The sequence below is a fragment of the Pseudopipra pipra genome, chromosome 3 (genome assembly GCF_036250125.1).
Source record: "Pseudopipra pipra isolate bDixPip1 chromosome 3, bDixPip1.hap1, whole genome shotgun sequence".
Classification (NCBI taxonomy): Eukaryota; Metazoa; Chordata; class Aves; order Passeriformes; family Pipridae; genus Pseudopipra; species Pseudopipra pipra.
Window position 1 is genome coordinate 78,793,017 of NC_087551.1, and position 25,196 is coordinate 78,818,212.

Below are 25,196 nucleotides of genomic sequence, written 5' to 3' on the forward strand. Positions count from 1 at the left end.
TATATAATGACCAGCTGCCTGAGCCAACTGAGGCAGAAAATACTGCCTCCAGGGGATCAGGGCTGTTCCTGAGGGAAGAGGAGCCCAGGGTAGCTGAAGGGACACAGAACAGCCAGTGTCCTCTCCTAACAGGGTGATGACCTACTATATCTGAGAGGGAGCCCAGTGACTGTGACAGCCACCAACCTATTACAGCTGGTGACCATCAGACAAGGTGAATGAGTCAGACCTGGGGTCTATCCAGAAAGACTTTTTGGGAACAGGGAGAAGCAGGGGTTGGGACCTGACTGGAGTATAGGTCTGGAATTCCTCCAGAAAGTCCATCAAGAAGCCAAGACAGAAAGAAACCAAGCAACCCTCAATATTTCTCAGCCAGGACTGGGGACCTGAAATGGTACTCCTTGTCCATAGGCAGGGGATGCATGGGTGATAATAGCAATAGAGGCAGTTGGGTGTCCTTATGGCCCAGGCAGCATCCTTCCCCTTTCAAAGGACAGTAAATATCAGGGTTAACCAGCCAGCTTCTACAATGTTTTCCTATTGTACAGACACCAGAACACAGGTAATCACGAACATCTGGAGGTTAGCAACTTCAGTCTACCACACGTCACATCATAGTAAATCAGATACCAGATATCAACCACAGTGTCAAAACCAGACATTTAGGCAAAGAAAGTTCACTCGGCCTTTGCAATTTTATTCCAACAAAAGCCTGAATCCCCAAAATGTAGCAACATTTTATCATAGACAACACACAGCCCGCTTACTAAGCAAAGATACCTCATCAGCAATCACGGAAGTACTAATAATGTCAAAATGACAAGGTGAAATACAGAGGAGGTAGTACTCCCAGACTTTACTCAGTAACCTATCAGGAATGTTACATATGAATTATGTTGTGAAACAAGAGTTAGTAATAAAAAAACTAGCTGGTAAGTATTGTAGCAGTTTATTAGAAATGTGGGCTATGTCAAGCCCCTTATTGCAATCACAAATGGAATAACATCTGTAGCTATGAGGGAGAAATCAGAGCAGATGACTGCACAGAAAAGACTCTTTTTATGGAGTGCTCAGGCACTAAAAACTGCTCAGCCAACAGTCCTTTTCTGCTTGAGTGCCATTTCCAAGTGCTTTATATTTTGCTCTCAGAGACTTACACAATCAAAGCCTGGAGTTAAGATGATGGTTCCACATCAGGCAAGAAGCTAAAGGTAGCTTTCAATCCCTGTACTAGGCGCATTCTTTTTCAAAATATATTCCTCATCTAGTTTACCAAATATTCACCACAAACACCTCCAATTTATGAGTAGGGAGGAAAATGCTTTGATATATCACATGTCCTGTTGCTTTTGAGAGTTTTACAGCACCATGGTACCTCACCAGTTCTGGCGTAAACAGGGCCAACTTCCAACAAAGGCAAAATCAGCAATTAACTTGGGCAACAGACATCTGAAAAGTGCAAATTTCCTACAAAATCAGGCACTGATGCTGTCATTGTGGAGGAAGGATGAGGCTGACTGCAGTAGGCATCTCCACAGCATCAGTTGCTTCCCCAGTTGCTAATCTGCATCTCTCCCTGCTTCCTTGCCCTCCCTTACCCATCCTCTCTTCAGAAGCTGCCTGCTCTCCCAGTCCTGCTATTGCCGACACTGCCCAGAAGATCAGAGCAGGTGCTTGGAGTGACAGGCAAGAATTGCTACACTGAGTTTGGTGGAAATTTGCTGATGCAAAAGCAGTCTTCAGTGATACCATGCAGCATGCTACTGTAACCCCAGTAATGACTGACTTGGCAAATTTCTTTTCCAGACAATCTAGCTCAAAAATAGCAAGCAGACTCTCTTTTTGTATTGTTTACCTGCTAGGAAGCACGGGATAAATGAACCATGCACGTGCATGTGCACAACTTCTGTATATTGGGAAAGTTACCTGCCCTTCACTTTCTCATTTATTAAACCCTTACTTTGACAGGTTCTTGCACACATGCTTGGACAATTTTTAGAAGTATCATCAATCTAACTGCAGTTGAGTTGCTCCCTCGCCCCCCTGTTCAGACTTTGACTGAACAGTTTCTTTTAATAAATGAGTGATATGGCTGGGTGTTATCAACCTACTGTAACATTTAATAGATATTCATAACATATATTAATCATTAGGAAGTTTACAAAGGATTCAATCCTGCAAGGTGTGGAGAACACTCGATTCTCCTTGAAGTCAGCGAAAGAAGAAAGGATGAGATTTTTGTCTTCTCAGGTACTGTGTTACAAATGCCAAGTCTTCCTTCTGGACATTAAAAAAGTGAGCACAGTTCTCTGAAGCAAATGCATGTGTATACTAGTTTGTTTTACCAGTACCTTGTTCCTTGTGGACAGAATGATTTATTTTTGTTTTAAAAGTTGTACCAAAAAAAAAAGCCAAATTTATCCCAGGTACAGAAATCTGTGCTCAAATAGAACTTTCTGCATTTCCTCTGGATGCTTTGAATCAGAGAAATATTGCCAGGCAGATAAACACCCATACGGAAAATGACAATGTTCACATTCCTGTACAGAAGTCAGAATTATAAACTTTGTGAATTAAAAACCAACCAAGTATACACGAACACTAACACAGCTTCCTAAAATTTAGCAACTTATTAAATTGAAATGCAGATTTACAATTAAGATTTATGGGAGCCAACTAGGACGAATTTCAAACAGTTTTATTTCAAAAGCTTGTGGGATCCTGTTCATCATTTATATGAAATTATCAAATATAACCTCATTACTGTTATTTCTTCCCTTTATTTGGATTTTAAGAATTAAGTTCCAGTTCATAACATAAAATAGAAGGGAAAGTGAATAAGAATGTTTAATCCTAGTAAAATATTGTTTGCTGGGATTTTTTTTTCACAATAGGAAGATGGCACAGCTGAAATACACATAACTCAGTTCACTAAATATCCACCAATTCTGCTGGTTTATTTACAGATGTATTCATGTCCTGACTGCTGTTCAGCCACTTCTTGACATCATATTGTAAAGTTAGATAGTTCATGAACAATTACAAAAGATGCCACCTAAATTCTGTATACCACAGGAGATGATGTTCTTTTCCCTCAAACAAAATCTTAGTTCTGTAGCTCATTTTCATCTTGAAAAAATTGATTTTCAGTATCACCTGCAGACTTGCAGCTCAAGTCCGGTAATCTACTTCTTCACTATATAACTGAAGAGGTTATGGGTAAGATTTTTGTATCTCCGTAGATTAAATTGAACAAGCCTTTTTTCTGAGAGGGAAGTCTTGACTAGTGAGTGCCTTCTACATAAGCAGTATTGAGATTCAAGTGTCTGAATGTCAAAAAATCCAAGTGATTTTCTTGTTACTTCATTCTTCTGAACATTTATGAAAGAATTTCAACATGATAAGACGTATATGCTTTCTCTTAAGTCACCAATTAGTGAAAAAATCACTGGAAACCACTTGTCATGGTTTAGTGTCCTCCTCTACCCCCACAAACGAGACTCTCCCAAACTAGAGCCGCTTGCTTACTTCCCTTGGCCTTTCTCTCCCCCTTCCAGTTCCAGGGATGAAGCTGAGAATTGGAGGCACAAAAAGGTGAAAATTATGGGTTGAGATAAGAACAATTTACTGGAAACAGCAATGAGATAAGACAACAAACAGTAAGGCAACAATGTTAATAACAAAAGGTGTAAGACAAAGAAACTATTTATGTGGAAAAAATGCAACAAAATACCAACAGTGTCTTCCCCACCACACCTGGAAATAAATCCCTTACTCCCACCCCTTGTAAGTGACTGTGAGATGGAATCAAATAAAATTAGGGTCTGGCCATGCTCCCTTCCTGACTACTGTAAAAAATTAACCCTCTCCTGGCCAAAACTAGGACACCAGTACAGTTCCTTTTTTTCCCAGAAACCAGGAGACTGAGCTTAAAACTAGGTACAAGACTAGGAATGGGATACTTGGGCAGCTGAAGGGGGTAACACTATGGCCCCTGACCAGTGTGAATAACTATATGCAAAAATATTTTCCTTTTGCTTCTTCTGTATTTATGCTTTGGGTTCATTTGTTTGCAATGTCCTATGTTATAATTGTTTTGCCTCTATAACTCATGAAGAAATGTCAAATTAGATGTTACTGTAAACTTGCAGAATATTTAACAGCCATGAAAAAGCTATTCTTCACCCTCTTCTGGCTTCTAAATGTTAATGTCTCCTTGTCTAGGAGACATTAACCTAATCTAGGTTATTTTAGGGGTTTTTTACCTCTGGACATGCTTTCAAATCTCGTTATGCAAATCCAGTACATGGCACATAGGCAAAAAGAATATATTCAAGTTATTAAATGAGAAACCTGAATTATTTTCAAGGAGATAGATACACAGCAATAGAAATTAGAACTGTTAACTGAGAATCAATTTTCCAGCTGTCAGTTTAACAATGATGAAAGTTTTTTCATCAACTGTGTTGGCTACCTCATGTTTCCTTCAACAAGAGGCATTTCTCACATGACAGGTTCTTGGGAGAAGAGATGACAAAACCCATATACGTGGGCAGAATGCCTGTAACAGGAGGCATCTGCTAGCAACAGGCCCCTGGAAGATCCCAGCTCTGATGCCCTGAAAAGGGATCAAGCAGCAAGTGCAGAGTGTCCCATCCTGGATGAGAAGAGGAAATGGGTGAAATATAGTCACAGAGAGCACAAAAAAGCAGAAGGTGCCAGTAGGTTGTAGTTACAATTGGCAGTCATTTTGAACCATTGCTGCTTTTATTAATTATTCAACTTTGATTGCAATTACCAGCCAAAATCAACAATCCTAATAACAGAGCTCAGAGTCGTCCATTGAAGCAGTTTTTCTAAGTGTTCATAACCAGATCGTACAACCCTGAAATTTAACAGAAAATCTTATTAACACATTTCCTCACCATCTTCCAGGTCTTTAAAAATACTTTGAACATTTGTTCCACTGTTATTCCAGAAACCAAAGCTAAGCAGACCACACTATCATTTTTAGTTCCTCATGTCACTCTTTTTCAAAGGCAGATGCCATGGTTTCTGTTTTCCAGTCTTCTGGAAGCCCATGCATATTCCAAGAATTATCAAAGATAATCATTAATAGCTCTAAGGTTGTTTCTGTAAGGCTTCACATCACAGTGAATTTTCTGAGACAAGAAATCTGTTTTGTTCCTGAAAATACCCAAGAGCTAAATACCCTCTAAATGACCTATCTCCTACCTTATTAAATGACCTATCTCCTATCTTATTATTTTCTTCTAAGGTTAGCTTATTAAATTTAAGAGCACAGCTGACCACTTTACTGAAGACTGACACATGCAAAAAAACACCGAAAACCACTAAACTTTTCAACCATCTCAACCTCAACTTCTGGCATCTTATTTTATTATTCTTTTAATAGTGAATTCAGTTTATTCCCTGGACTTTTTCTCACTTCTAACATACTTGCAGAAAGTTTTCTTGCTAGCCTTTCTGTCCCTTGCTACTTTAACATGGTGATTGAAGAGAATGTAGTAACTCAAGTATTAATTCAAACAGCTGGCATAAGAAGTACATGGTAAATTGTATTACTTTCAAGTGCAATTCTGGTCAGCTGAAGCAAGTAGCTGCACAACTGCCTGACTTGCAGCAACCACTGACCTTTAGGGTGCATAGTGGAGCTTGTGGTTGTAAATGTTCACAAGTGGAATGAGAGTTGGGTTCATGTCACATGCCAAGAAGAGGCACCATCAAAGAGATCAGAAGAGCAGACAGCACTGTAATGTATGTCACAGCATCATCTTCTTTCTCCTCTTGTTGTGCTCACTGGAGGTCAAATGTAACACTGAAAAGTGGGATAATGATGCATTCAGGGGACTTACTGCACCTTGTGTGCCATCCCATCCTGTCATACATACCTTCAGCTGCCCTTGCTGCACCTGCTGATGAGTGCAGGCACTGTTAGTCTGTTTCTGCCCAAAGCACCAGGCAGACCCGAAGGTGGATCAACTGGCTCCATTTCTCTGTTTTCTTCTTAGTTCCTCTGTCTGTAAATAATGGAATATCTCTCTCCACCATACCTCCCCCTTTCTCCAAGCAATGAAACTTGAGCTGTGTCAGGGCAGCTAGTCCTTTCTTTGCTCTGATTGAACAATAATGAAAGGATGGGAAACAAAGACTAGCAGCTTTTGAGATTAATCCCCCTTCTGTTCTCAGCTGTCAGACTTACTTATTTTTTCCTTTTTTCAGCTAAATCAGGTCATTATACTACAAATCTTTACTCTGAATGAAAGATTAAACTCAGGTATTTTATTTATTTTCATCAAGACATAATATTCAGCACAGAATAATTGGCTATAGTTTCATCTGGATATTTGTATGGGGCCTCCTATCAAATTCCACTAAACCCTTACTGACTCTTTCCATTTTGTTGAATTCCTTAGGATCTTACTGTAGTAGACTCCTGACAAACAGAATCTTGCACTCAATTATACCTGTCTTCACATCTCAGATGTCATGTTTTCATGAAGCATCTTTAAACAGTCAAGAGAATTAAAAGGTCTTCAGGGTTGCTTTGTAATAAAAACAGTAATAGAAGAGAAAAAAATCCATAAGCTAAGTGTTTTTCCTTGACATAGTATTTTTTTTCTACAATGAAAAGGAAGAAAGAGGAAGGGGGGAAAAAAAGCAGGAAATAAGAAAAGACTTTCGGACTACCTTTAACTGCTTCAAAGCCAACAATAAACATATCAGTTAAACCAAAAGACCAAAAAGGTATAAGGTCATCAAAACCAAGACTCATTGAGCCAGTCTATTTGGATAGATGTCACTTCCACTTTCTCAGTACAAAGAGTGCTATACTGTATAGAGAGAGCAGAGCTTATGCTGATATAAAATTAAAACCAAAAAAACATTCAGTCTATTATGGTGATCTTACGAGAAGCAGGCGGGTTTCTCACACATTAGTAAACTCTCTGGTGTGACTGTTGGCTCTACCTTGATGTTTCTTACTTTACTGATTATTTTATTGATAGCACCTTTTTTAAAAAGACGTTATCACAGAGGAAAAGTATTTTCTCAACAAAGAAAAACTGGCTTTATGCCACATCTACTTTACCTAAAATCGATCCAACAGTAGCTTTGGGATTTAATTTAAACAGGGAAAGACAAAGCATGACAAAAGCACAGGGTATAACAACCCAAGATGGGCCTCCACTGAAGAACAAGAAGTTTCTGCTGTGCAAACAAATCAGAACATTTCTAGACCTATAGTGTTTCTGTTCATATTTTGCTTTGTTTTCTTTTAAAAAAATATTGTCAATTTAGAAGTAAAAGCCTACTATGAAATTCTTCTTTAGAGCTAATAAAAGGCAATGGGATCAACTGATATTTGTAGCCCTTGAAAAGTCAGGCCTCATATTATATAATTCCTAAAAATATTTATTAAACATTAAGGGTTATTTCTCTCAGAGGTATCAGATTTTCATGATATAAAGGTCATGGAAGGAGTTAATATCAGACTAGGTCCTGCACGAGCTATTTTATTGTCTCCTTTGCTCTCTTATGAAGAGGTAGCTTTTCAGTCACATTTTTTGTATATGCAGTTCAAAGGTAAATTTAGTCCTTGTACTCTATGGTATAAGCAGTCCATTGACTTTGGGCAGGAGAATCTTAACGAGAATTTCCAGAAATATTGCTTGGATCAGCAGTGGCACTAACAAGTTTGAAAGGTACAAGGTAAGCAGTATCCTCTGAATGTGGAAATCTACAACTCACCTCTTCTTCCAGTTACTTATGTCTTGTCTGATTAACATAAGAGTGTTTTTTTCAGTTTTCTCCTTTGGTTGAGCTTTGAGTTTCTCTTTCATGTACCACTGCTGGGAAACAAAATACTCCATCATGAGAAACATACCAAGAAATAAGAAACAGAACAAGTACAATGGCCAGTGACAGCAATGGGAAAGTGTTGCTCAAAGCATGATGCTGGGCAGGGGCTGGAGATTGAATGATGGCACCTCAAAGTCACTGCTCAGGTAGGACCAGGGAAAGCCTTTTGCAGAGATCACCAGCATCCATGATCCTAAAAAGCCAAACCAGCATTTACATCCAAAGTAATGAGGGCCTTCACCACCAGTGAGTGAGTGAGTGAACCATATGAAGGAATAAGTAAGGAAATAAGGACAGGTTAAAAATATTTCCAAATAGGTTTCATAAAATACTTGGTCTTCTAGAAATTTTGAATTTCACTTCTCTGTATTTATTGCTGAAGAGGCACGAAAGGCAGGCCTCTTGTATATAGCACTAGGGGTAAGGAAGACTCTTTTCTTGGGAAGAGAGGTGGAAAAAGGAAAAGGGGTGAAGAGTTCTTGCTGACTGGCTGCAGCTCAGCTGGTGTACAGATTGGGATAAGAGAGGGTAGTCACCAGGAAGAGCCATCCCAGCACCCATTTGTGACATCAAAACCCTGTCCTGTCACGTAAACTGCACAAGAGGACTTACACTGAAGGGAACAAGAGTTCCCATGGATGTACAGAGGATCTGTTATTCAGGTTGGTTCAATGAGTGTTACTCTGCCATGCCAGATGTGCTCAAAATGCAGTGCATATTTGCCCAAATTAATCTACCTTAATCACATTGCATGCAGCTTCCTGTTGCATGCAAACTGATGGTCTCAAAATGTCGGCATTGTCCACTAGCCCACACCAAACTAATTTTTCCAATTGGGTCAGTTTTAATTTGAGTCTTATCCTGCTATTATGGGTCTCTGCATCATGCACTCTGAACTTCCGTTCTTGGTGAATGAAGGAGGCACGGCCTCCCTGCCCTTACACTATTAAATGTCAAATTTCAACATCAAAAAAACTGCACAAGACTCAGGCTGTTTCAGAAGGACTGATCTGCAAAGTAACTGGAAGCCAGTTCAGGAGCCAGCAGTGCTGTTTGCAGCGGTGGATTATAACCCTTCTTGTGATAGCTGCTATCGCCATTGCCAAGATCACTGCTGAAAAGCTCCTGTGGCTTGTCAGAGCAAACAACTAACTTTAGTCTATTTAAATATATGGCTCTCAAAACTAAGGCAGTTCAGAGTTGTTTAACATGCAATTCACTAATCACTGTTACAAATGTGGCAAACTCTGAAAGAGGCCTGAGGCAGCAGAGCCTCAACCATTTCCATTGACTCTTGTACCTCAAGTCCTATTTCCAAAGCAATTTAGGCACCTGGGGGGCGATGTGACTTAAACCCAGAGCTCCTTATTCATTCTTGAAAAATGCACTCACCTCTTGTATCACTCTCTTCCCTGAAGCCAAAAGGCACTCTCAGAAGATGGTCAGTTCTCAGCTCTTTCACTGGTAAGTGCAAGAAAGCATCTGCAGACCAAATGAAAAAGTTAAAAGAAAACATACTAATGGATTTATAATTAACATTTATTTTCTTACTAAACAACTTTCCATCCCTTCATTCGATTGATTTAAACTGAAGGCAAGAAAGTGATAATAAAATTGATCTAGGACTTTTAGTAAGGAGGGGTCATTCCCTGATATCGTCTAAAAAGTTCCTTCAAGTGAAATTAGGTCCATTTCTTATGTTAAGAGTTTCACTGGCATACTATGTTTATCAAAAAGGAATTTTTACAAGGGCACATAGTGACAAGACAAGGGGGAATGACCATAAACTGAAAGAGGGTAGATTTAGGTTAGATATTAGGAAGAAATTCATTACTGTGAGAGAGATGACACATTGGAACAGGTTGCCCAGAGAAGTTGTGAATGCCCCATCCCTGGAAGTGTTCCAGGCCAGGTTGGATGGGGCCCTGAGCAACCTGGTCTAGTGGGAGATGTCCCGGTCCATGGCAGTGTGGCTGGAAGTATATTATGTTTAAAGTTCCTTTCGACTCAAACTATTCTATGATTTTATAATACCCTGGGCTGGCTAAAAGCCACCCAAGCTGTCCTGAACCTGAATAAGCACTCCTTGGTTAGAGCAAGAGCAGGCTGGCCTGTTTTCAACCAATAGGCATGTCTAGGGACAGTCCTGATATGCTGCAATTCAATTAGTGTTTCAAATGTACCCTGGAGAGCAGTAGATTGCAGTGATGTTAACAAACAGCCCAGCAAGATCTGAAGTCCTCCAGACACTGGTGGGATTTGTGGACCTAACAAACTTACTTGCCTTTGAACATCTCAGACAGGCAGGCAGGCAAACATTATGCCACTTTTAGAAATGTGGAATCAAATCAAAACACTACTAAAAACTTCATAGAAGTCAGTAAGGAAATCCTTCTTCTGTTTGTTATTAATGGTTACAAGATAACTTTTACTTATAGTGCCCTGGGGACTTATTCAGTAGGATGTAGTGACACTGATGAGAAGGATTATTTATTGTTTATACAGTTGCTTACAGATGAAGGCACTGCATAAATATTCTGGAAACTATCATTCTGTGAAAAAGCTCTTGATAATGCATCAAAATACTTCCTGCATCAAAGTTATTCTGGACTCTCTCTTCGCATCACAAGCTATATTTGCAATGCTCGGAAGGTCTGATTGTATTCTTTATCTCACACTAGCTGATATGCAGTCAATGTAAGAAATTCATAGTTTGTATCTGGTATTCATACAGTACCAACAATCTGCAAGGCATATTGACATCTAGAAGATTAAAAAAAACAAAACAAACAAAGAAGCTGTGGGCTTGTTTGACAGAATTTAAAAAAAAAAAAAGGTTTAAAAAACTGCATTAATGGGCCATGGAACTTGCATTCAGAAAGGATAAAATAGCATAAGCAACAAAAACCTTGCCATTTTGTGTAAACACATTAAAATATACCGCATAATTTCTAGGTTGTGTATGAGCTCAGAAATATTTTAAGTAATAATAGATACATTTCTGTCCATAATCTCCAAAACAAACATAAAAAGAAACTTTATGTACCCAAAAGGCAGGTCAGATGGCATAGAACACAGTGCAAAACCTCTGGTTATCATCTTCAGCTCTTTTACTCTTTCACTGGTACACTAAAGTAAATATATTGGTCACAGGATAGTTTCCATGACTTCCTGCTCTCAGTAAGTAGCTCCTCACTTTACACTAAGACCATCAACAGTAGCAATTTAGTGATCAGTGAGATGTATGAACTGGTCATATGACTTTTAACAGAGCAATTCTCACCAGTAACCACTCACATTGGAAGGACCTGCTCTTTGCCCTGTGAGCTCTTTTGTCTTGTGTTCTGTTTGTTAGGCTTCTATGAAAATTTGGCTTATTCAATTTTTTTATGTCTACTGAGCATGAATTTTTATATATTTGGAGCCTGTTACACCAAGCACAACTGAAATTGTTCTCCATCATGCTGCTTTCTTCTCTAAGCTCCAGGTCCCTGGGTCTAACTTTTCCTATAGGAAATGTGCAGTCCAAACTAGATTTCAATTAATCAATAACCTCTAATTGATAGAGCAGGAAAGACATCTCTAGAAGCTCATTTTAAACACCTACCACAGGGTGAAATAAATGTGTCAGTAGGTACCCATCCCTCTATGCCCATTACAGAGTCGGCTGCTTAGACCAAGCACCTGACTTCTAGTATCTTAACATGGGGGAAACTGAGTGCCACCATCACTGTCCTCCACTGAACTAAGCTACAGTAGAGCTATATTTAGCCCATAACTAATTACAGAACACTATTTTGGAGACTAAAAGTTTGGGAAACTTAAATGCGGGCTTTCTGAAGCCAGTAAACCTTTTTTTTTTTTAATGGGAGAGAAATAATATCTTTATCTTGTGGGAGACATGCGAACAGAACAAAGGGCCTTCTTTGTTTTTCCTGCAGAAAGCAATCCTCAGTGATATAACTCTTCAAAAGTTTCTGTATGCTGAAAAAGATTTTCTGTTAAACTCTTCTGGGCAAATTCATCTAGGGTGTATTAAGACAAATCTAGTTACACTGATCTATTACTTCTGTTTGAGCACTCAGTTTTCTTCAATTTAAAAACAACATAAGGGAATAGGAAAATGTTTAAGCAATGAGACATGACATACTATACCATGCTGTACTGTTGATTAATGTGTATCCCAGGTGGATGAGAAGTAAGACAAGTGCCTGCACCATATGTGGTGAGTGCATTAATCAATATTAACATGTAATAACAGGTACAGAGAGAAGGTACCAAAGAAGAGCTGTTTCTAGAGTCCAACCCTGGTGTGATGACAATGGGGGACTGAATCTTTTTGACACAAGAAGTCAGCCCGACCTCTGAGGCTATGACCTTAGAAAAGCACGCGCATTTGACAAACACCATGCCATAGAATGTTGCAGATGCTAAAAGCTTACTTGGATTCAAGGAGAGGTAGGGCAAGTTCACAGATCAGAAATATTTTCAGGCTATAAATTCAAAGAAACATCTCCAGGCCAAGAAGTCTCTGAGCTGCAAATTATTGGAAGCAGGGTGAATGCCTAGGGAAGTACCACATATTGTGCATCCTGTTTTTATACTCTTTCTTACACACTTCCTTTTGATGGCTACCAGGGACAGGACAGAGAGCTAGACAGCCATAAGGTACGACCCCATTCAGTGCTCTTATAGTCTAAGTTTTTATGTCCTAAATTTACAACGTACAACTAGTCCCCACTAACTCTGTGCAAGTTGTTTAACACTCAGAGTGAAACAGTACATGCAGCTATATGCACATCTCCACTGAGCAACTGAACAGCACCAAGACTTTTAGGTAACTGCCTCACTGCAAACACTGGCACGAATTTGGCACAATCTTCCACCACAGAGACCTGATACCACCAAGCACCCACTACCAGTGATGTAGCAGCTCCCTTTTCAAAGCTCTGATGAGGCACAGAGCCTTGAGAGGTACTATCTGCCTGAAGGTGGAAAACCAGTCAAGAGACATAAGTCAGTGTAGTATGAGGCACTGCAGAACCCCACAGCACCATTGCTTCAGACACAAGAGAAGAGTGGGATCCCCCCTTGGAATGAGGTAGCAGCTCTTGCTCTCCATTGAGTTCAGAAACAGTTCCATTTTCTACCCTGCCAGGCAGAAAGCTTATAACTCAAATGCCATGCTATGGAAACCAAAGAAATAACAACACTACATTGCTTATTGAAGCATATTATCGTGCCCCACAGCAGTTTCTTTATGACCGTTAAACATTTACCCAAGATACTGAAATAAATGTCTTTTTTATTTATGGCATCCTCTCTGGACTCTCTGTTACTTCCAGCCCTTCCTACCAGCACAGGAACCAGAGTGGTTCAGTAGCCCAATAGCCAAACAATGCTGCCAATTGCCTATTTTCAAATTAAACTAAGCTTCTCTAACGCTTCTAATTTAATATATTAATGCACACAACAAAAGCAAATATTTTGGTATGGCTTTTGTCTGATTCATGTGGTCCTGGGCTTCAAAATTCTTTTTGAGAGGCCAAGGTGGCTTTAAAGTTACAATTTCAGTGGATAAGCTAACAAACAAATTTGAATGCTGATCATTTTCAAGCACCATATAATTTTGAATTTAAAGAAACTTCTATTTTAAAAGCAAAGAACTCTAAGAACTGGATATGCCAGTAAAACATCTCAGCTGTGTTTCATCCTTTGTCTCCATTTTAGGCAACAATAGGGAGCATCTGTAACTTACATCAAGCTATTAGGATCTGTCACTGTGTTGATCAATAAAGCCCTCACGACTTTACTCTACACTTCAGTCCCAAGCCTTAACTACTCGTTAGACAGCCTGTAATTTCAGAGAGGGAAAAGAGCGCCTGCAGGTGTTGAATTAATGCACCATGAAAGCAGAACTCTTCTGTGTTGCAATGGAGCTAAAATCAGGCTTCTCTGGTATTGCTGACAGTATTCAGCTCCCAGTATAGTTCTAACTTTGGATACATAGGCTACCTAGTAATTTTGTCACATCTTGAAAATAGAGCGTGGGGAAAAAATCCATTTAGACTCTTACAGCCATAGGACATATTTACCATTTGCTAACAGACTGTTGTGTTGTGAATGGAGCCTGCTTCTCCAGTCACACAACACGGAAAGTTTCTTTTGCTTCACTAAAACTCTCAGAAAGGAACTCAATAACAAAAAAGTCACTGATTTCTAAGAAAAATAAGCAAAATTGTGATGTTAACAAAAAAACACCCTCAATGAAAGTCAAACTTTGAAAAAAATTTATCTTGAAAGAAAAAAGTTTTAATTACTTTTTTTTTTTTAATTTTAAAATCAGAACTGAAACACTGTACTGAGTAATTTCAGTGCCACTGATCCCATTGACTTTGGACAAGAAAACTGACACAGGCAGTGAAGAAAAGCCATCACCAAGGCAGCTGCTTTTTAAGCAGACATCTGCTCAGCTATACCTCTGTGGGTCACATCTAGTTGCCATTCCATATGTGTGACATTTCTGAGACCAGATTGTGGCTTTATCTCCCAGTATCTCAGTAAAGCTGTGAAAATTTAGATGTCTCACTAAGGCCATGTTGACACCTGTCTCTGCTACTATCCTGTACCACTGAGTCACCCCATGGGGAGGAAGAGGCAAACCTTCAGTATTGAGGTGGAGGTGAAGATGTCTGCTCAGTATTTTGAGTACAGCTGCTCTGTTCCCTGGAGCAAGTTTGCATGTCCTGAATAGAGCTAGTCATCAAGGTGAGGTGATGTAGGCAGCTGCCTCAGGCAGCAGGCTGCCAGGGTGGAATTCAGCCTTTGCTGTCACTACGGCTGGAAACATGAAGGGCAGCAGCAACTTCTAGGTGGGAGAATGACAGCCCTCATTCATGAAGCAACTACCATTCCTCTTTTCCTCTCAGCAATGATAAATCAGGCTCCCCAAGGCACTCCCTCTATTTTTCTCTGCCTTAGTTTTACCCCCCTCCTTGCTAAGAAATCTTAGATTCAAGGAGAGACTCTCCCCAGGTAACTGCTACAGATTTTGGTGCCTCAGTGAGTGCAACAGCTTATGCTACCTGTGACCTTCTACAAAGCCAGGCCAAGCCAAATGTTCTAGTTAACAAATCTACTTATCGTGTCAGTCCCTAATACTCACTGAAGTCTGATTCACAGCATTCTACAGTCAGAATAATGCTGATTGGAAGGGGCCTCCAGAAGTCATCTTGTCTAACATTCCACTTGAAGCAGGTCCACCACAAACACTAGATTAGTTTTGCCCAGTTATGGGCAAATATCCAACATTAGAGATGACTCAGTCTTTCTAAGTGATCTACTCCAGTGCAACACTCAGAGCAAAAGCTCTTTCCTAATGACAAACGTGAGTGCAGTCTTTGGCTGTTGCTCCTGGTTGTACAACCTGCCACCACTGTGAAGCCCTGCAGTTGTATCATCTTTGTGATTGGCCTTCAATCATTTTACCTTGTTCTAGGTGCAACCTCACCAGAGTAGACTGGGGAAGAGTAATTTTTATTAGTCTACCTGCCATACTCCTCCTAATGTACCCTGCATGATGTAGCTCTCTTTCAATGAGGGTGCACTGTCACCTATTCATTTTGGCATCCACCTAGTCCTTTTCAGCAGAGTTGCCACTTGGACAGTCAGCTCCCAGTATTATTGGTGTGTGAGTTTATTTTAGGCAGAGGACCAGAGCAAGGATAAAAAAACCCTAAACACAGCACATCCATACAAAAATAACAAAATAACACTTTCAGTTCCCATTATCTCCTTACTTCCCCCTTCTGTACTCCCACTGCCCACACTAGGCTCTGCCCCATGTGACTATTAAATTCAGCTGTTGGAACTGCCAGTACCAGAGCATCCACAGATGTTTTTAAAAACAGGCTTAAGATTGTGACCTTCCCAAATGTAATCAGAACAACTATCATTGGCTTGGTCAGTATTTATACATGTTCATATAGCCAGAGTGTATTAGGGTGAGAACATACATGCAGTGCAGGGGAAGGAGTCTTCAGTATATTTCACTGCTATGTCCGCACAAGCAAGTAGTGCAGCCCAATAAAGGAGGATTTGTTGAGTGAAACAGCTAGTGCTGAGGACTCACTTTACATTTTATGAGAATTTCAGGGCACTTTATTTCTGACTAGCTCCAGTCTATTCCCATGGATTTGATCAGCCATGACCAGAGTGAATTAGGTGCAAACTGGGACCACATCTTTCAGTTTACTTTCATGTACTCCCAAGACCTCTCTAAAATGTTAAACAAAGTATTGTAAATTGTAAAGATTAAGATTTGTGCTCCAGAGGTACTCTCCTGATTTGAACTAAAATGCTAATGCAGAGGTACTTGTAGGCTTTCTTCTTTGTGCACTTCCTGATCCTATTCCTTGTCACTCAATAGAAAGAACAACAGAATCATTTGGGTTGGAAAATACCTTAAGATCATTGAGTCCAACCATTAATCCAGCACTGCCAAGTCCACCACTGAACCATGTTCCGAAGTGTCACATCTACATGGCTTTTAAATACCTCCATGTATGGTGACTCCACCACAGGGTAGACTGTTAATGGAAAGGGGAAAGGCAAGTATTGCATGAAAAGTACTTCTGATAGAATTCAGGTCTTCTGACTGAAGATAATATCCCATTTCTATCAAAGTGTTTCATTTTACTTTCCCCAATTTTAGCTTTGTTTGTGCTCATTTACTCATTATATATCATTCAAAGAGAAACACAACAGATAAGAATGGTAAACATCACTATATAACATGCCTTACTTTGAGACCCTAAGAATCAACATATCACTGTGATTACATGCAAATTTCAGATGTTCAACACCATTTTCTTTATCTCATGACTTCAGTACAGGAACCATTATTGTTTCCTTCTCTGCCTCATGTCTCTCACTGCCTTGTTTTTATGGCATGTACTAGTGTAAGCTACATCCTTCCTGAAGCATTTGAATGTTGCTCAGTTTATTTACATCCAGTAGTACATTAATACTTTTCTCTATGAAATGTGAGGTCTTAGCTATTCATTGGACATTAATGTAGTTGAATATGATAGTCAGAACTCTCTTACATTGTTAAAGTTAATGATCTCATACTTTACAAGACGAGACATTTCAAATCAAATTGATCATATTAATAGTTTTATTCAGCAACATTAACAGAGGTGTGTTGTTCTACAGTGTCCTCAAGCAAAACCTTTACTGGCACATTAATGGTGACAGAATGTCCAAATCCATAGTAAGAGACACTTTTTACTTCTACAAAATGCAATTACAGATAGCCTAAAATTCTACATTAGAAATTGGTAACTGTATCCCTCTCTTGAAAGTCCTGTCTTCTGTGAGAATGTATGGGTAACTGCTGCATGCAAATCACACCACTTTTTTTGACAGATGTCCTGTTTTCAGCTGCCTGTGATAGAGAAGAAGAATATCTAGTGGAAATCGGTTGAATGAATTAGCTTCTGAGGTACTGAAATATTTGGGATCCCATTTGATATTAGGAAGAGGGGAAGGTAGCCAGCATCTTGAAAAACAAGACTTTTTCTAAGCAGCAAGATATTACATCATTTCAAGTCTATGTGATAGGTGCTAGAGGGAATCTGTTGAGGAAGGCAACAGAGAAGGGAGCTGGGAAGAGCAGGTATACTATAAGTCAAAATAGGCCAGTTTCACAGTCATTATTTAAAGCTGTTCAGAACCTATGCACACTGTACTTACTATCTCAGTCTACTGGGCCTAAAAGAACTTATTCAAGCTAAAGGTTTCCTCAGCTAGAGGAATTCTGCACTGGCCCTCATGCACATGATCAGAGGAGCAGTTTCTCACACAGATCAAAGGCCAAATTCAACAAACTTTTCTTCTCACAATGGCCATGTCATTTAGATCAAGTTGAATGCCAAGTATCATTGAAAAATTGCAGAATTTTCAATTTTAAAATTTTCTCCTTGCCAGATTGCCAAGTGATCCAACTTATGTTTCCAAGACATATATACAGACATCCTCTCTAAAGCTGCATATCTATATAAACAACTATGTAATTAACTACTGCCACATAACTTGGCGTAGGTGCAATAGGATTATCTGACATATCTAGAGAAGAAAACCAGGGTCACATATCATGTAATATAATAATAAATGCAGCCTGCAAAGTGCTGCATCAGACCACCACTGAGAGGGTTCTGCCTCAGATTCTCTGACTATTTTTCTCTGCTGATGGTAACAGTTTATCTCTACTGATAGCAACCTGAATTGCACAGCACTGCCTCATTATCAGACACCAGAGTAGCCACAAGGCTTACACTCATCAAATATACTAAGCAGTCTGATTACCACAGAATCACAGAATCATATAATGGCTTGGGTTGGAAGGAAACTTAAAGTTCATCTGGGTCCAACACCCCTGCCATGGACAGGGACACCTCCCACTCGAACAGCTTGTTCAGATCCCTATCCAACCTGGCCTTGAACACTTCCAGGGATGGGGCATTTACAACTTCTCTGGGCAACCTGTTCCAGTGCCTCACCACCCTCACAGTAAAGAATTTCTTCCTAATATCTAATATAAATCTGCCCTACCATACCGAAGAGATATTTTGGATGAGCTTTGAACCTTGTAGCAGTGGTCAAAACTGTGGTTTGCAAGGGCTTGAAGTTTTCAGCCTGTCTTCTTTTATAGTCTTTTCAAATAAAAGTGCAAGACAGCCCATGAGATGTGACGAGCATGCCCAGAACCCCCTGAAGCAAAAGGCTTGTGAGATATTGCCTTAGAAGAGTAAGATTCTATCAAATCTTCTAAGAAGCCTTCAGTCACATAGAGTTTTGGCACCCTGCTAGATCAACAAATAGAAAAGGCAATAAAGACCATCCCAACTAATAGGGTAAAGAAGTCTACCTGGTAAACCCTTCTGCCATTTCTTCTATGTTATGTTGCTTTCTCCCCAGGTACAAATGATTTTCTGTGCCTACAATTTTCAAGAGAGAGATTTTGAAAATGTGTATGATGCAGCAAAGTTTGCTTTGCAATCCAGCAAGGTCTGCAGCTGAAAAATGAGGTAGCAGCAATCAGGGAAGAACTGCAGACAATTGTTCCACAGCCACTGTTGCTGGGAAGTAAAAAAAATCTATCTCAGATAATTGACATTTATTTGATTGAAACAGCAGGGTGCCCTCCATCAGAATGGGAGGAGACCATATGGAACAACAGTATGAGTGGAGATAATGTTTGTCTGCTGAGTGTGTCAATGTGTTTAGAGATTATTCATCGGGCTCTAGGGATTCCAGTATGGTAATGTTTCAGCTAAATTAGAATCAGATTAATTGCTCTAATCTAATGGAAAGACAATGTTTATCAAATTATTGCTCCTTCACCACATGATATTGCGGTGTCATTACTCTTTGAGTTTAAAAAAAAATCCAAAGGCTTTCTTGTATCACATCTGCTCATGAGCTACTTAACAGTGCTGATTTTTCCACAGGAGAGTTAGTGCAGTTTATAAGTCTATGAAGAAATTAATGAATTAGAGTAAAAATCTTGCAGAAAATAATTCTCCATACTGTGAGTAGACCTTAAACTACATAAATTGGAATGACTTTGCCTTGTTTTGGAATTTTTTTGGGGGGACTTTAATTTTGCTCAAATGTAGATACTTTTTTTCTTGTTTTTAATTTTGTTTCAGTGGAATGAGGTGGCGGGTTTTTTTTTTCCTAAGTAGCACCACAACTGAAAAATGTAGTAAAAAAAATAATGCTTTCCTCGTTTTGTCTTTAATTTCATTTTCATCTGAAAATTGCAATGAAATAACCAAAAAAAACTGAGTGTGTAGATAAGATGCCTAAAATCCTTCAGATATACTTGATATTATTTAGTGCTTAGCGTCATTTTAGATCATCTGCCAAATGCTGACATAGAGGAGACACAGAGCTCTTCAGCTCCTTCAAAATGCAGTGCAAATCTGCAGTTCTGGTAAGAACTGCACTGCAAGTGCTGAGTACCTCAGAGACCTTGAATGGTGCAATAGCCTCCAAAGATGTCTTTTAAAAGCTGATTCCAGGCTTTTTACCCTTGGTATTTTAGTATATTTTCAGTATATGCTATACATGCTAAACCAAAACATTAAAATATTGGTGTTTTTAAAACTTGATCTAGTAAGCACAATCCTCCAAAGGAGTAGAAGCATGACCTCTTCTCAAAAGGGCTAATAAATACCAGAAATACCCCTCCAACCTGATTTTCCACTGTGTTGTGCTGACTTGATGCTACTGAAAAGCCTTGGGATTCACAGGACTTTGTGTATCAGAAGTGTACAGATACAATGTGTAGCAGAACAATAGAAGATAGTCAGGCACTTTGTTTCTGCTTAATTTATAATGGTGACACTGTGTTTGTGAGGCATTCAGGCTACGTGCTTAAGAGAGCACTGAACAAATATTTTCTAGGCTTCTATAGTAACTAATAGTTGTTCCTGTCCTAAAAGGGTCATATATCCTCTCAAGACATATTTCACTGAAATTCTATTTAATAAAAGTGAATACCTTTGTTAGTCAAGTGTTCATAATGTCTATTAAAACACATAGTTTATAAAAATGGGCCAAACACAACCACAAGAGTGATTGAACACTGAGCAGAAGGCAGTGCTTACACATTCTATGCCCAGCAGCTTTCTCTCCCAGGTACAATCCTGCACAAAGATGCCAAGTTTTTGAGGCACAGACCCATGGTGGCAGGGTATTTGTTGTGCTAATACTTTAGGATTCAGTGTTTCGATAACCTATTTCCCTAATCATTTTCCTCAGACATGTAAAACTACATTTTCTGGCACTTCTAGAGAGACAAACTCTCCTTCAATCTTTCTTATTTGTGAGACATTAAAAGTACATGGCAACTCTCCCATGAAAGGATTTGAGTTCTAAGCCTTAATTTATAAAACATAGATCAAAGTTGAAGTAACACATGCAATGTAAATTGGGCTGCATAAACCAGATGCACTCTGAAGCCATGATGACAAAGCCCTAATTACTTGCTCTTTTCCAAGTTTCAATACAAAACTGTTGTTAAACCCCTTTTGGCTACCTAGTTTTTATATATGTGTTTGAAACTAATGGACCATCTGCCTTCTTTCCCGGAGTTTTCCCACTTTTGAAGTGAGTGAGGTTCCAGAAAGAGCCATGGTCTATGGCAGACAGACACTCACTGTCATCACTCAGTGCTTGGATCTAACTTCATACCATTTGTTCTGAGAGCTTCAGCAGCAGCTTCCCCATTGTTTGCCCTGCCATAGGAGCTGTGAACCACCAGTCCAGTCACTATCCGCTGGGCTCCTGAGGTCTGTACAGCACAAAGATCTACAGCCATGTCATGCTGGGCATGGGAAGACACTTCTCACATCTATATAACTTAAGGATGATGGGACTTTCTGAGGAATTCTGTGACTCGCTGAATAAGCCATATCATGAAGACACTATTCAGGAAAAATGTTCTAGCTTAGTATGCATCTATAAGCTTAGAAATACAGATGGTTAATCTAAATGCTTAATTTAAATAAGTTACTTATTCATTATCTTTAAATTATCCACTAACGTTATTTGGGAATGATTTAAAGTAGCTGTAGTTCCACACAGAAGAAATGGTAACATGCTGTCAGGGAACCTTTGTTGGTAAAATATATGGATTTATCTGTTTTGAAGTAAAAAAATGTTGCACACATAGGACACTCCATGTGGTAATGAATTAGAAGATTTGCAAAATAGCAGCAGGGGATAGTGTTTCTGAAGAAAAGTCCTTTACTCGAATCTGCAGGGTACTTCAAAATTGCTATTATTACTATCTATTAAAAATCACAGTGTTAAAAATGCATAGAATGCTCTACAAAAAGATTAATGTTATGATTTATTCCTTGCTCCAAAGAATTTAAAACACAGTTCTGCCTCCAGAGACACTGTTGCCATACTCATGGAAGCTTGAAGGACCCAACAAAGTCGATAGAAGTTGCAGCCTATGATAAAGGGCACAGCTGGGCATTGATTTTATATAGGTAAAGCTAGCAAAGAAATGTAAGAAAAGTAATATATTCAGGTCTGAGAATTTTAACCCTGACTCCTCTTATAGTCTGGTTTAATTGCACTGCATGAAATCCTGCCCTCATTGGGAGTCAATGGAAGTTTTATCATCTATTTAAATGCAAATTCAATTGACTTCAAGGAAGCTTTCCCGGTTTAGTCAGCATGTGTATACATATACATATATTTGAAAGAAACTATATGAATGAATTTTGGAGAATGCAACTGTTTGTTTTATTTGATTTTGGTAGTACAGTTTTCTGGCACCCGATCTTTGTCAAAACTGGTATACACTAAGAAATGAAACCACGACTTATACCTCTTCAGTTTATACACCCAAGCAATGGGATAAGACTCCCAGATAATTAATTTTGATTACAGTTTTATTCCAAGTTGTCATTCGCTCATGTATACAAAGTTCATAAAAATATGTGGACTTCTCCATAGAAAGTCAGAGGTAGCTTTAGACCCAGGAATGTCTGCAGTGAGAGGATAATAAGGACTGCCACCCTACTTATTTTCCTGTGCTATTTTTTCATTGTTTTGGAGCTTTACCAGCAGAGCAGAAGCCTGTGCTGGCATGACTTGGTAAATATCTCACAACTTCAGTATTCAACCATGATATCTGCAGAGCCATCACAAACTGTTGCATCAATATATATATACTGTACTTACATTTCCAACTACATATAACTTTTTTAATCTCTAACATAGATAGGTAAAGTACCAAAGTAAGATATTATATATATGCTATACAGGCAGCAGAGTTGTGTTGCAGCAACTTTCTACTGTTCATTTACTCAATTTTTATCTAATTACAGCAAATTATAACACCATTTCTGAGCCAACAACATTGTTGTAACTGATTTTCTGCTTAAGCTGTACAAACACTAAAAAACACCTGAAACTGGAAAACTCATGTGCTTAATTGAAAAAAAAAAACCAGTTTGTGGTAAACAAAATGTGCCAAGGTTTTTCACCTGGAGAACATTATAACAGCTGTTAATAAAACCTGTTTAAATAGCTTTCATAATACATGAGAAACTGCTCAAATAGCTTTGGATGCAGCTCTTTAGCTTTGTTTCATGGGAGTAACCTAGTGATTGCAGTAGAAATAAAGTGACCACATAATTCAGTATTGCAGGACTGATGGCTCCCGTAAAGGGATAAACATTGCTCTTTGTCACAGTTGTAGACTTCGAAAGACACACTTGTACTTTGCATCCATGTCTCAAAAAAAAAAAAAAGTAAAGAGAGCCCACAACACTTCTTCAATTGATTTGCCCTTTGTCACTGTCACAGATAGGTTTTCCCTATTTTGACAGGTAGTTGTAATTCTATTAGTAGTCCATCGACTTACCCATGAAATCGATCTATGTTGGGCTAGCTGGGTCTTCTTAACCTGGGTGATTTATTGCTTCTGCCTGCGGAAAAAAAAAAAATTAAAAAGAAGAAGAAAAAGAAGGTCTTTTGCCTCCACAGTGAACAAAGTACCTAAACAGTGTCTGAAAATGAATAATTTTAGCTTGGCTTCTGGTTGTCCCAGTGGCAGATGAGCTTTAACCTCTCACCGACAGTTTTGCTGAGATGCCTGCTGATGCTGATGTGTATAAATGATTGTCAATTTCCCTTATTAATTTACCTGGGTGCCTCATGAACAAACTAGAAGATCTCACTCACCCTAAATGTCTTACTTTTGTGATTTTGCATTGGGCTGCCCAACTGCCTGAAATTGGAGAACTGCTCGAAATCCATTCAATGTTTATTTGCTCCAACAGACAGAAAATTGGGGCATCTACCGTTGTTGGTGTTCTGGTTTAGGTCAGAGAAACAGATTAGTATCAAATGCTTCTTATGCAGTGGCATCTGAAGAATGATTTACCAGGATCTAAAATGATGTCCTGGAACTTGAGATGATGTTCTGATACCTGTCTTGATTGCATTAATTCTTTCTTCTTTCCTCTGGATCAGAAAAATAAATTACTTTTCTACTGGCCAAAAAGCAAGTTTAGTTGTTGCAGATTGTTGTGTGGAGCTTTTCTATTATCTGTAAATACAAATTTTTGACTGTGGATACAAAGAGAAGAAGATTTTTGTGTACTTGGTTATCTTAACCAAAAGTCAGTTCATAGCTGCTTTTCCTAATAGGCTGCGTAATCAAGGTAGAGATTTAAAGAACTACTCTTTAGTACCTCTCCTTTTTACATAATGGTAGGTAGGGTCATTTATTTTTTCATCAAGCATGTGCAATTAGTTAACAAATCCCAAACTATTTTTATTGTCTACTAGAAAGGGCTACATGAGTAAGTAGAGACATGTTGTATTGTAGGAGGTCACCAGGAAGAAAGCTGACTTATCTAAAATGTTGCAGTAGTGAGTTATTTTTCTTCCAGTCTTCTTTTCTTCCGACTCAAGTCAAGATCCATTATGAATCTAAAAGAGCACCTTAATGCTGACTCAGAAAGCCCAACAGGGAAAACAAAAATAACCCATCAGTTATGTGACTTTTAAAAAGGAGAAAGATGCCTAGAAGAAAGTACATAAGTATGCACTGTAGATAAAGGAAGAAAATTCAATGCTATGCACTTAAAAAGGAGCTAAATAGTACTGCTGGAGGTGGATATTAAGGTTGATACACTATACTTAATGAAGAGAAAATATACCAAATCAAAGACTGAGATGAGTAGGGAAAGAAGGAGATGTCTTGCAATACCTACATCAGAAAAAGCATCTAGGACATCTGGGCTCTATTTAGTTCTTTCAAATATTAAAGCCTAAAGAAAAATATAGACCATGGCTGAAGCCAACATCTTTTAGGAGGAGATTGGTGGTAAGAACTTGAACAAACTGGTAGAACTTTTTCAGGATAAATTCCAGCGAAATATCTCAGAAGAGAGTGATAACAATACTTGTAAATAAAAGAAACATTACTAATTAAAAAAGTAAAGCCTGAAAAAAGGCAGTAGGCAAAAAGAAGAGTGCATTCAGGATGTTCTGGATAAAACTGAATCAGGCTACTCATTATTACAGGAGAAGCTGTCCTTTTGAGAATCTGTGAAATCCAACATTACTTGCAGAAGAAACCTTTCGTAATACTGATAAATGAAATCATACATGGGACTCTCCAAAGAAAACAAGGACTTGCCATCCCTGGCAGTTGTCCAGTTCAGCATTTGACACTGACTTCAGCTGAGTATCAGTATAGAATAGTTCACTGGCCT

General features: G+C 38.9%; 2 long non-coding RNA genes across 6 annotated transcripts in view; one reads left to right on the plus strand and one right to left on the minus strand.

Moving 5' to 3' along the window:
• The window catches only part of LOC135411862 (uncharacterized), a 155,170-nt gene that overhangs the window by 93,660 nt on the left and 36,314 nt on the right, over positions 1-25,196 (minus strand). For 3 of the 5 annotated variants that reach the window (XR_010429351.1, XR_010429355.1, XR_010429353.1), the window contains exons 2-4: positions 23,336-23,399; positions 9,274-9,363; positions 7,771-7,871 (exon numbers count right to left, since the gene is read on the minus strand). This is a non-coding gene — a long non-coding RNA (uncharacterized LOC135411862). Of the gene's footprint in view, positions 1-5,655; positions 5,840-7,770; positions 7,872-9,273; positions 9,364-23,335; positions 23,400-25,196 lie in introns of all 5 variants that reach the window. The other 2 variants (XR_010429352.1, XR_010429354.1) reach the window with 2 other exon arrangements.
• LOC135411863 (uncharacterized) lies at positions 9,298-19,053 on the plus strand. The gene is made up of 3 exons (XR_010429356.1): positions 9,298-9,345; positions 17,311-17,386; positions 18,862-19,053. It is a non-coding gene; the product is annotated as an uncharacterized LOC135411863 (long non-coding RNA).